The 13,689-nt window shown below is 37.9% G+C and overlaps 2 long non-coding RNA genes across 2 annotated transcripts in view; one reads left to right on the plus strand and one right to left on the minus strand.

The window, feature by feature from the left end:
* The window catches only part of LOC113618095 (uncharacterized), a 56,910-nt gene that overhangs the window by 28,029 nt on the left and 15,192 nt on the right, over positions 1-13,689 (plus strand). The gene's annotated exons all lie outside the window — the stretch shown is intronic.
* On the minus strand, positions 5,754-12,299 carry LOC113618096 (uncharacterized). Its single transcript, XR_003431884.1, has 3 exons — positions 12,071-12,299; positions 9,813-9,814; positions 5,754-7,871 (listed from the first exon to the last, which is right to left on the minus strand). It is a non-coding gene; the product is annotated as an uncharacterized LOC113618096 (long non-coding RNA).

A 13,689-nucleotide genomic window follows, 5' to 3' on the forward strand; every position in this document is an offset into this window, starting at 1 on the left:
TGGCTTCTTTTGTTGAGGAGCACGGGCTCTAGGCACATGGGCTTCAGTAGCTGTGGCATGTGGGCTCAGGAGTTGTGGCACACCGGCCCTAGAGCACAGGCTCAGTAGTTGTGGTGCACGGGCTTAGTTGCTCCGCGGCATGTGGGATCTTCCCGGACCAGGGCTCAAACCTGTGTCCCTTGCATTGGCAGGCGGATTCTTAACCATTGTGCCACCAGGGAAGCCCCAACAGATAACTCTTGACACAAACTAAATACAAGTGCGTTGCCTGCTTTGGGTGGATACTACGATGAAATCAGAGGCAGACATTATTCTCAAGTTGATCTAGTGGAAGGGGAGAATGGACTGAGGGTTGGGAACTTGGGTTCTGCAGTCAGACCCAACCTGGGTTCAGATCCTGGTTTTGACATGTTCTAGATACATAACCTTGGAAAAAGCTGCTCGATTTCTTTAAGCCTTCCAAGGTTACACACCTAGTACATGTCAACACCAGAATCTGTGTAGTAGTACCTATTTCATAGGAGTGCTGGAGATAATAGTTTGTAAACTCAGGAACTTAGGAAGTCCTCTGTAAACACTGGCAACACACACAGTTGAACAGAATGCTGCCCTATGGGTCTAGGGCATTATGACTTTGCTGGAAGTTCAGTGTTAGAGATAGGACTTGGGGAGTTATCTATATGGAAGCAGTCATCCAGACTGTATGACTTTGAATGACATTGCCAGAGATAAGCACAAGAAATAACAGGACAGAACACAGAATCTTATTATTTTTTTTAATCCACAAAAGTGGACTAGCAATTATATTTATCTTCTTTGATGTTTTGTTTTATTACCTTGTGATAACTCAGATGCTACGAGAGTTGAATCAGACTGATACCAATATGAAAATGACTTAACTCATCAACTCTTTTTAACACACAGTTATTGAGCCTGTTGTATACACCTGTCATGGGTTCTAGCACTAGATCTACTTTTTCAGTTCTGAAAACAAAACAGACTAAGAAGCCATCTGGGTGGTTAGCTGTCAAACTGAGGAGTTTGGCTGACTATTAAAGATAGGTGGCTTTAGATGTTGGAGAGTTTTCATGCACAATGAATGAAACTGCTAAATAATAATTTGGTAAATAATAAAGAAGTGGTGGAGATGGATTTCTTAGCTCACTATTTTGTTCAGACATTGTGGTCTCAACTTATTTAAATATCTGTAAATGTTTAATATCACTGATTGCCCTGTCTCATGCTTTATTCTTTAAAAAAAGTTACATAATATTTGATACATGCAAAAGGTTATATAAATCTATAAATTAGTAGAACATTATCAATACATTGAAGCTACTGTGTGAGGAGGAGCTTAACTCGTTTACTGCATTATTACAGCTTACTAAACATTATTGGTCAATAATTAAATATTTCCAGAATGCCACCTCTCTGTCTCCTGCCAAGCATCTGGTGTGGGCCTGGGGTCTTTGTTGGTCAGTCAGTTTAGTGTTTGGGAAAAACAGATGGACACGGACCAGAGGGGTGTGAGGACGAGCGGGCATCGGTGTCTGTCACCACATCTAACCAAGAAGAGAGAATCAGCGGCTGCCGCAGTTCCTCCTCCTCCTCCGTCTGAAGTGAATTCCTCTTTTGGCCAACTCTGCCTGGAGCCATTTGTGGCCAGGGATTCTGGGAAATGTAGTTCCACCTAAGTCGAGTTGATACAGTACAAACCAGCACAGGTTCCTGTACTTGTTTGTTGTATTGTAAACAAGAGAGACATTCAGAATTATTTCTGCTTAGAAGATATCAGAAGAGTTATTTAAGATACCAGAATAGTTTAAAAATAGAGTTTAACTTGATTTATATCATTGTTTCCTTTTCCATTAAACTATATCTTTATTTTCAAAGCCATGAGATAACTTTAAACAGGAGTAACATAATCTTACCTTCTTCTCTTGAAAGAATTCTTTTAATTTGATAAGTAATTTGAACCTCGAGCTAAAAGAAACAAGACAAAATAATAAAAAATATTATCCAGTACAGTGCCATCTAGTGATAAATAATTTCCTTTCTGGTTGAAGATCACTACTACATTTTACTTCTTGATAAATCAAGAACTTCTCTTTTTTTTGGCTGTGTTGGGTCTTTATTGTGGTGCGCGGGCTTCTCATTGCTGTGGCTTCTCTTGTTGCAGAGCACATGCTCTAGGCATGTGGGCTTCAGTAGTTGTAGCACGTGGGCTCAGTAGTTGTGGCTCTCAGGCTTCAGTAGTTGCAGTGCGTGGGCTCAGTAGTTGTGGCTTGCGGGCTCTAGAGCGCAAGCTCAGTAGTTGTGGCGCACGGGCTTAGTTGCTCCGTGGCATGTGGGATCTTCCTGGACCAGGGATGGAACCTGTGTCGCCTGCATTGACAGGTGGATTCTCAACCACTGTACCACCAGGGAAGTCCCAAGAACTTCATTTTTAATCATGCCAAATAATTTACTTTCTGGTTGCAGATCGCTACTACATTTTACTTCTTGATAAATCAAGAACTTCATTTTTAATCATGCCTAACTCCTAAGACATATTAGGGGACTATTCCTAAATAAACCAAATATTTGCAAATAATTAAAAATAACCAGGAAAAAAAAGAGCTAGGGGGCTTCCCTGGTGGCGCAGTGGTTGAGAGTCCGTCTGCCGATGCAGGGGACGTGGGTTCATGCCCCGGTCCGGGAAGATCCCACATGCCGCGGAGCGGCTGGGCCCGTGAGCCATGGCCGCTGAGCCTGCGCGTCCAGATCCTGTGCTCCACAATGGGAGAGCCCACAACAGTGAGAGGCCTGCGTACTGCAAAAAAAAAAAAAAAAGAGCTAGGAAAGTTCTTTTATCCTCAGATTTTATTCTACACCTACATCTGCATATGCAATGAGTCACAATTTGTCCATTTACTGGATGCCATTTGGAGGAGGAAAAATTTTTTGTTTTTGAAAAGAATAGGATTATTTTAGAAGCGTGACGTAGTGGAATGAACGTGGGCTTTAAAATCAGGCAGGCAAAGGTTTGTCTTTTGACCTTATTTTTCTTATGATCTGCCAGGCAGTGTTCCAAGAACTTTATATGTACTGAATCATTAAATATTCACGAAAACCTGATGAGGCGTTTTGCAAATGAGGAAACCAAGGCTCACAGAACAGTTAAGTGTTAGGGTGCTTATCTCATTGCTTTTGGGTTATTTGTGTATTTGTTTTTCTAAAACAGAGTGACTCTTTGCAGGGAAGGTCTTATTAGTATTTGTTTTCCCAGCACCTAGTACAGGTTCATATGTCTCCAATTCAGCTGGTGAATATTTGATTTATTGATTTTTTTTTCCATAAAATGAAGACACAATAGTCACAACAAGACAATATAAAATTAAATTGTTTAGTTAAAATATCAGTGTTTTCTCTGTTTTCTTTGAGTGAAAAAAATATGTAATTTTAAAAAAATTACACAGTGAGAAATCCTAGGTTCTAGTCTCTAGATTTAATTTTAATCTCTGTTATACATGCACAGAATTCAAAGAGTCCAGGGGTTGTACAAGGCTTGTTACAAAACTCAGCAGTCTCCCAACTCTTACCCCCACCCCAGTCCCTGCTCTCTGAAGTTCAACTCTGAGACCTAATTGTTTTGTTATTTACCTCCAGATCTCCAAATAGCATGTTGCTTTTTTTCCAGTTTTAATTTTTCAGTCTTATGCATTACCTTTGACTTCTCATGATAGGGGAAGAGGTTTTATCTTTCTTATGCACCCTCACTCTATATGCAGAACCCTCCTACCTTCTCGTTATAATTAAATTTTGAATGATAATCAGTGTTTACATTATTATGACCATGAAAACATTATTCACAGCTGAGGCATATAATCCATGATTACTTTTTCTTTCCAACACAGCTTTTTGTTTTCCCTGGTGTTAATAATTGTCTTTTTTTGGAGAGAAGACGTTTGCTTACTTAGAGTTTATGTATTTGTCACTTATTCCTCCCTAAACTCTTCCCCAGATATCTAAATATAGTTAGGGTATGTGACCTTGACCCTGTTGTTTAACTCTTCAGCTAAAATATTTTGTCATTTATGGTGTGAAAGGTCCAGACGACATGAAGACTTACGCTACTCGTATCTTTAAAACTTTATGGTTGCATGAAACAGACATCTGGATATTTTGTGCTGATCACATCCTTAGTGGACAGCACTGCCAGCCAGCACACAGTCCTCCTATCTGACCTTGGTGGTCTTTTCTTGGGTTGCTGGAGCATCTCTACTCCAGGGCAGCATGGGACTCAAGGTCTGGCTGGAAGTGGAGCCCCACTTGTATGTGACCAAGACTGCTAGTCAGCAAAAGCTGTGTCAAGCATGCATCACAAGCTAGCAATACCCTCAGTCCATCCAGAAGATCAGAGATTCTTTGATTAGGGAAATTTACTTGAGTCTGTTTTTTTTTTTTTTTTTTACTTGAGTCTTTTGACAGGTGGAAGCACTGGTTATCTTTTATAGTGAATAGTCATAGAAGGAGAGTGGATACATAAAGTTGCCAGGGTGAAATACAGAATAAATGGCATAGAAGATATGAGCAGACATTAATTAAAATTTTGTTTGAAACAAAAATAAAACAGAAAAAACCCTTGGCAGTAGCTTCTCGGAGATTGTTGGAAGAAATAATGTTGGAGACCTAAGCATGAATGATCCAGTGACTCTGAGCTTTGTGGATGTTTTGTTTACCTCCATCGTAGACCTGGTATGCTTGTGAATAGTGTCTGAGATGTTATTTGGGGGGATGTCATAATTACTTTATCTATGTGTAGAAGAAAAACTAGAGGACAGAATGAGTCTGTCCTGTTTTCATAGAGAGTTTGCTACAGAAGCTGTCATTATCGACGGCCAGCACTAGGAGGCCACAGAGACCGTGATTCTGAAGGACTCAGGTTCATGCATCTTTCCTGTTGGAGTTGAAAAAGAAACGTAGGGTAAAAAGCCCAGTTGATGTGCTGTAAAAACTTAAAATTTAGGAACAGATAAACTAGATCATCATCCTAGTTTTCATAATGCAGTGATAAATGAGTTGAAAATATGCAACGCTGCTTCTTTATATGCTTGTGACGTTGTTTGTAAATAAAGTAAGCAAAGTGTATTCTTACTAATGCACTTTTTAAAATTGTACTTCTGGTTTTCAGTTCTTGAACCTCTGGATCCAGGCCCTGACTACCTTAGGCTTGGATGATTTCAGTAGCTTCTTAATTGATGACACTTTTGGTCTCATTTTCCTCCAATCCATTCTATTTATTGAAAACTAGAGTTTTCATCGGAAATAGTTTTGGTCACATGTGTCCTCTGACTAGAAACCTTTTTTTTCAAACCCAAAAGACCCAGACACATGTTCATGGTTTGGAAGACTCAATATTGTTAAGATGCCCATTTCTTCCCAACTTGATCTATATACATTGAAGGCCATCCTAATCAAAATCCTAACATGCCTTTTCTAGGAATTGACAAGATCATGCTTAAATGCTTATATTTATGTCAAAATGTATTGATCCTAGAAGAGCTAAAACAGTCTTGAAAAAGAAAAATAAAGTTAGATGAGTTACACCCACCTAATGTCAAGACAATATAAAGCCACAGTAAACAACATGGTGTTTATGTAAGGAGAAGCATAGAGCAACATAACAGAAGAAAGAGTACAGAAACAGAGCTATACATATGTAAGCTACTGATTTTTAACAAACTTTAAGGTAATTCAATGGCAAAGAGCTTTATATTTTTAATAAATGCTCCTGGAACAAGTAGACATCCTATACCAAAAATTAATAAACAAACAAAAATCCTCCTCCCCCATGCCAGACATAAAATTTAATTAAAATATACCATAGACCTAAACATAAGGGCAAAATCATAAAAATTCTAGAAGGAAACAGGAGAACATCCTTGTGGGCTTTGAATAGGCACACTTTTTGCAGAATACCAAAAACACTGAATATTAAGCCTAATTTATATTTTGGTCAGGATTAAAATCATCTGTTCTTCAAAAAGCTGTTAAGAGAATTAAAAGATAAGCCATGAACTAGGAGAAAATATTTGCAATATATTTATCTGATAAAAGAACTGTATCCAAAAATAACCTATATAATGCCTTAACTCTAACCTAAGGAGAAATAATTTTAAATAAATAATTAATTTTAAATGACGTGTTACAATGCATAACTGATGTTGTAAGATGCTTACAATTAGAGAGAGAATTATTCTGAAGGGGACAGCTGGGAATTCAGAATGATACCAGGGAGAGGCTTGCTGTCTATAACGTGAAGGATTGTTGTAAGTCTCTGAACAAAACTATTTTGTTTTCATGGTTTTTGAATATATATTAAAACTATGCAAAATGTAAAAAAACAAAAGAATAAGGTGGTCTTTTATTTCTCTGTCTTTCCTGTTAGTGCTAAATATAATATTCTAAAAAGGGAAATATTACCTTAATGACTGTAGCACATCCTACTGGCTGCTTTCCCTGCGACCTTTCACCACTCTCTTCTTTTCTAACAGAATCTCTGTTTGGGGATTTTCTTTGATTTGCAGACAGAGGTATTTGGCTAACTCCTCCCGCTTCAGTCTCAGTTTAGATTCTCCAGTCTCTCACAGCTCCATGTACGTCTCCTGTCATGGACTTGCTATACTGTGCTGTGATGGATCACTGTTGGTACCACAATTGACCACAAGCTCTGAGAGAGCAGGAACTTTCTCTTACTCACAGTTGTGCTCTTAGGAACTAGCCTGGTGCCTGGTGACTGATAAGTTTTTAATATCTATATTTGTTCATATTACCCTGAAAGTAGACACAGGGTTCCTGAGGCAGGGATAGATTATTACTTACGTCAGTAACCTAAGACAAGAGGCTCTGAGTTTGTAACTCTGGAATGTCTCCATGACCCTGGTTTCATCATCCTTCTGAAATGTGAACACATACCTCAGGGAAGATCAATCTTTTACTATCTATTTAGTCATTTTTTAAGTTTTAAGGCTTGTCCTTTAACCCAGGTCCCAGTAAATTTTCGCAGAAATCTCTAACTGTGCAGAAGTACAAAAATACTCGCTTCATGACAGTTATAGAGTAGGTGCTCAATAAACTATTTGTTAAGTGTTGAACAATTTAAAAGAATAAATTCAACCCAGTGATCTCAACTGGGGCAGGGATTGGGGGCTTTAGTGGTGGGATGTGGGGAAAGTGTAGCAGAATCATGTGGGGGAATTTTTTCTCAACAATATACTTCCTACCCCCAGATTCTGACCTGCTCCTGTTAACTGTCATATGCCTTAGGCATTTGGTTTTTTTGTGGCCAAAAAGGAGTTGAGAACCCGGACGTAGCCTGCCCTGTGTTTGTATCCCTTCTGTGTAGCCTTTCCTATTAAAGTTAGTAATGGAGCCATTTGTCTTCACACCTGATCCCAAGGCTGCTGTGTCAGTGTTTACATTTATTCCAAATGATTCTTCTATTTCGTGTTTTTTACGTAGATTTGGTGGGATTTCTTAAAGGGTGTTTCTTTTATTGATAGCTTGCCTTTCTTCAGAGAGAGTCTGAGGCAACTCTACAGCAAAAATACATAAAATGAAAAAGCATGTAACAGAAAATCAGAACTAAGAAAAAGGTGAGAAACATGCTGATTGATTTAAATTCAGATTTGGTTCTGGTTTTTTTTTTTGAGGTATAATTGACAGACATTATATTAATTTCAGGTGTACAACATAATGATTTGATATTTGCATGTATTGGGAAGTGATCACAACAGTAAGTCGCATTAGCATCTGTCACCATACAGATTTTTTTTTTCTTGTGATGAGAACTTTTAAGATTTACTTTCGTAGCAACTTTCAAATATGCACTACGATATTATTAACTGTGGTTGTCATGCTGTACGTTATCGATACATCTTCAGTGCTTATTTATTTTAAAACCGGAAGTTTGTACCTTTTGGCCCCCTTTACGCATTTTGCCCACCCGCTGCCCCTCACCTCTGGCAGCCACCAATCTGTTCTCCGTATCTGTGAGCTTGGTGTTTGTTTTCTTAGATTGCACATGTATGTGAGGTCATGCAGTATTTGTCTTTCTCTGTCTGACTTATTTCACTTAGCATAATGCCCTCGAGGTCCATCCATGTTGTCATAAAATTTCACTCTTTTTCATGGCTGAATAATATTACATTGTGTGTATATACTATTTATTTATTTTCTTTATCCATTTATTCATCAGTGGACACTTAGGTTGTTTCCATATCTTGGCTGCTGTAAATAATGCTGCAGTGAACCCAGGAGTACATCTATCTTTCTGAGTTGGTATTTTCATTTTCTTCAGATGGTACCCAATGGTTCTGTTTTTTTACTATCTCCTGCTGGAAAATGGCAGATATCATCAATTATGTTCGTGGTTCTTAACATTTTAAGTCACAGACCCCTTTGATGAAATCTGTGGTTTCTCTTCTGAGAAGAGTGAACACACACACAAACTCAATTTTGCTATAATTTCAGGCCCATCCTTCCCTATGGAACCTTTTGTTATCAAAGAAGACAAACTATACCCATTCCTTAAAAAGGAAGAAAGTATTCTTCGTATTTATTAGGTTCTAAAAAATTTGTTTCTGTAATAACACATTTCAAACATACAGAAAAATAAATAGAAAATAAAAAATCAAATAGCAGTTATAATATTTGCTTTAGTTTTTTTAAGTAATAAAATATCACAGACAAAATAGAAACTTCCTGTTTAGCATTTTTGACCCTATTCTCCTCTCTTCCTCCTTAGTAGAAACCACTATCTTGAATTTAGTGTTTAACATTTCCACACGTATTTTATACTCTTACTGCCTTTGTATACAACTGTATACATACATACATATAATATTTTATATGATTTCAAACATTTTTTCTTTATTGTGGTAAAAAACATGTAACATGAGATCTTCTTTCTTAACAGATTTTTAAGTGTATGGTACATTATTGTTAACTCAGCGCAATGTTGTCCAGTAGAGCTCTAGAACTTCTTCATCTTGCATGACTGAAACTCTATACCCACTGAACAGCAACTCCCATCTCCCCCTCCCCTCCAGTCCCTGGCAACCACTGTTCTACTTTCTACTTCTATGAGTTTGACTGCTTTAGCTGCCTTATTATATAAGTGGAATCATGCACTATTTGTCCTTCTGTATCTAGCTTATTTCACTTAGCATAATGTCCTCACGGTTCATCCATGTCACATATGACAAGACTTCCTTCTTTTTATGGCTGAATAATATTCCGTTGTATGTTTACACCCCATTTTCTTTATCCATTCACCTGTTGATGGACATTTAGGTTGTTTCCACCTCTTGGCTGTTGTGAATAATGTGGCAGTGAACATGGGAGTGCAGATACCTCTATGAGATCCCAATTTCAATTCTTTTGAATAAAGATCCACAGGTGGGATTGCTGGATCATATGGTAGTTCTATTTTTAATTTTTTTAAGGAGCAACGATTACTGTTTTCCACAGCAACTGTCCTGTTTTACATTCCCACTGTGCACACAAGGATTCCAGTTTATATGCATACTTGTCAGCACTTGTTAATTTCTGTTTTTTAAAAATAATGCCCATCCTAATGGGTGCGAGCTGATATTTCATTGTGATTTTGATTTACATTTCCTTCATGATTAATAGTGTTGAACATCTTTTCATATACCTGTTGTCCATTTGTGTGTCTTCTTTAAGGAAAAGTCTTTAAATAGGGGGTTACATGATTTTTCTTTTTGCTATTGAGTTGTAGAAGATACTTATATAGTTGGGATTTTAACGCCTTATCAGATATATATATGTAAATATTTTCTCTTACTCTGTGGGTTGCCTTTTCAATCTGTTGACTATTTCTTCGGCTGTGCAGAAACTAACATTGCCTTTTTTGGTAGCATTTATTTATCTTTGGTATTTGTAGCTGTCCTTGATTCTTTTAAATATATGTAGTATTTCGTTATAAGCCTATATCACCATATGTTTATCTGTTCTCCTGTTAATTCATGTTTGAGTTGTTTCCAGTTTTTTGCTGTTACAAACAGTGATAACAAATGCTCTTACACATGCCTCCTCATGGACATGTGCCAGTTTTTTCTCCAGTGCACATATTCAGGAGTGGAATTACTTGGTCATAGATATGAGCTTCTTTACCTTTATTTATTTATTTATTTATTTAAAGACGATGTTGGGGGTAGGAGTTTATTAATTTATTATTTTTGCTGTGTTGGGTCTTCGTTTCTGTGCGAGGGCTTTCTCTAGTTGTGGCAAGCGGGGGCCACTTTTCATCACGGTGTGCGGGCCTCTCACTATCGCGGGCTCTCTTTTTGCGGAGCACAGACTCCAGACGTTCAGGCTCAGTAGTTGTGGATCACGGGCCCAGTTGCTCGGCGGCATGTGGGATCCTCCCAGACCAGGGCTCGAACCCATGTCCCCTCCATTAGCAGGTAGATTCTCAACCACTGCGCCACCAGGGAAGCCCTACCTTTATTAAATATTGCCAAATTGCTCTCCAAAGTGGCTGAATATATTAAAATTTTTTTATTACTATATGATATTTTGCTAGTCTGGTATGATATTGTATCTCATTGTAGTGTTAAATTGCATTGTACTGAGTGTGGACATCTTGTGTTTATTTTCCATTTAGATTTCCTTTCCATTAGTTGGCTGCCCACAGTTTTTCTCTATTTTATTAATTCAGTTGTTTATGTTTACTTCTTGATTTTTAGGAGTTTTTCTGGTATTCTGTAAATTAACTTTGTTGATTATTAAACTATCTTTTCTCAGTCGATGGCTTGATTTTTCATTTTGTTTAAAGAATCTTTTATTGTTTAGAATTTTTAAAAATTTTAACATAGTAATATTAGTCTTTTACTTTATAATTTCTACTTTTGTATCTTATTTTTTATTATTTTTAAAAATTTAATTAATCTATTTATTTTTAATTAATTAATTTTTGGCTGTGTTGGGTCTTCGTTTCTGTGCGAGGGCTTTCTCTAGTTGCGGCAAGCGGGGGCCACTCTTCATCGCGGAGCGCGGGCCTCTCGCTATCGCGGCCTCTCTTGTTGCGGAGCACAGGCTCAAGACACACAGGCTCAGTAATTGTAGCTCACGGGCCTAGTTGCTCCGCGGCATGTGGGATCTTCCCAGACCAGGGCTTGAACCCGTGTCCCCTGCATTGGCAGGCAGATTCTCAACCACTGTGCCACCAGGGAAGCCCTGTATCTTATTTTTTAAAGCCCTCATTATAGCAAGGATTTTTTTTCTAAAAGTTTTCAAAATTTTTTTCACATTTATGTCTTTAATTAGCCTGATAATGTTTCTCAATGGTGTGAAACGGGGATTTAATTGTACTTCCTTACAGATAACCTATGTCTTAGCACCACTGTTCAATAGTTCATTCTTTCCCCTGATTTACAGTACTATCCCTATTACATATCAAATTTCCAAACATATATGTCTTTTTCTGGGTGTTCTGTTGCTTTCATTTGTCTGTACTGTGTTACCGTGGTTTAACATGTCTTAACATTTTGGAGGGCATGTTGCCTGTGTTCTTCTTCAAGTTTGTCAAGGCTATTCTTGGCTCTCTTTTTCTTAAGAAGGACCCTGTAGAGAGTTTTATTAGAATCAGATTGAAATCCCACTCCATTTAAGAATATTTATCAGGTCTTCCATCCACAAACATGGTTTGTTTTTTCATTTACTCAACTTTGTAATTTTCTCTGTAAAGTGCTTGAAACTTTCTTGTTAGATTTATTACTAGAAATTTATTATTAGCTTATAGCTTTTAATTGCCTTCTTTCTCTCTCCTTTTCTTTTCTTTCTTCTCTTTCTTTTTTCTTTCTTTCTCTCTTTTTTATTGAAGCATAGTTGACATAACATTATATTTGTTTCAGGTGTACAATGTAATGATTTTCATTTTTTATGTATTGGAAAATGACCACCACAATAAGTTCAGTTGACATCTATCGCCATACATAATTACACAGTTCTTTTTTGTGATGACAACTTTCAAGATCCATTCTCTTACTTTCAAATATGCAACACAGTATTATTAACTGTAGTCACCATGCTATACATTACATCCCCATGACATTCATTTTATACCTGGAAATTTGTACTTTTTGATTACCTTCACCCGTTTTGCCCCTGCTTCCCCCCGCCCCTGTACCACATGCAGCCACCAGGTCTGTTTGCTCTATCCATGAACTTAGGAGTTTTTTTAAGTTTCTATTTATTTATTTTATACATATGTTTTATTTATTTATGGCTGAGTTGGGTCTTCGTTGCTGCATGCGGGCTTTCTCTAGTTGCTCTGAGCAGGGCCTCCTCTTGGTTGCTGTGCACGGGCTTCTCATTGCGGTGGCTTCTCTTGTTGCGGAACATGGGTTCTAGGCGCGCAGGCTTCAGTAGTTGTGGCGCGTGGGATCAGTAGTTGTGGCTCACGGGCTTTAGAGCGCAGGGTCAGTAGCTGTGGTGCATGGGCTTAGTTGCTCCGCGGCATGTGGGATCTTCCCAGACCAAGGCTTGAACCCGTGTCCCCTGTATTGGCAGGCAGATTCTTAACCACTGTGCCACCAGGGAAGTCCTGCCATTTTAAATGGTAGCTTTTCCTAATTAAATTACAAAGTGGTGTTTTTTGACTTCTAGGAATTACATTCATTTCTGTGTATTGACCTTACATCCAGCAACATTGATGAACTTGTTTTTATATTACTGTTAATAGCTTGCCTTCATAATTCTCTTTATAAATAATTATCACTTGGAGAAATTTTGTCACTTAATTTAAAATTTTATATCTCATTTTTATTTCTTTTACTACATTGACGACCTCTATGCTGTTGAATAGAAGCGATAGTTGTCTTCTTGGTCTAATTTCCTGGCTTTTAAAGGAAATAATTTATTTAATCATTAAGTATGGTATTGTTATAGGTTTTTGGTGAAATTAAGAAAGTTCTTTCTATTCTTGATACGCTAGGATTATTATTTTTTTAATCAGGAAGGTGGGTAAAGAATTAACTAAACCATTCTGTAAGGACAAACCTGACCTTGGATGAACTTTCTACTTAATTTCTCTGAATCCCGATAAGGGGGAAAGTCAACCATGTTACTAGGCAACACTGCTTATGGTAAAAATGATCTTTATTTGGTAAATATATTTGGACTGGGAGGAACTATGCATGAACTCTAAATTCTTGGTTAGAAGCAGTAGCTTTGAGCTTCCCTGGGGCACTTTTCAGAGATGGGTATGAACTTCATGGGGACCCTGGAAGCTGTGGCTGGGTAGTTATTTGAGGTATTGGTTTCTGTTTGGGACATAAGGCTTCTAAGCCAGTGTGACTCTGCACTTACCCTGTGATTCTCATTTCCTTGCACCTGAGCTGTCATCTGAATGCCCAAGAGAATAGCTCCTGGTTGGCCATATGGACTCTTAGGTGGACTCTGCCCGTGAGGAGAAATACCTGGAACTGCCTTGCTGGCATGCTGTGTTTTCTTCTTATGCTTTCTGAGTAGATGGCTGCTACTTGTGGCCTTTGGTAAGTGGGTAGCTCAGAATGTGTAGAGAGAAGTCCCACATGGGCAGTGCACAGTGCATCCAAGCAAAATGCAGAAGGAAGTGTTTACTGGGGCTGATCTGAGTTTATTACTCTCACTTATAACCTT

This window comes from Aethalodelphis obliquidens, unplaced genomic scaffold (genome assembly GCF_003676395.1).
Source record: "Aethalodelphis obliquidens isolate GAN/ISIS:26980383/991018 unplaced genomic scaffold, ASM367639v1 scaffold5, whole genome shotgun sequence".
Taxonomy (NCBI): domain Eukaryota; kingdom Metazoa; phylum Chordata; class Mammalia; order Artiodactyla; family Delphinidae; genus Aethalodelphis; species Aethalodelphis obliquidens.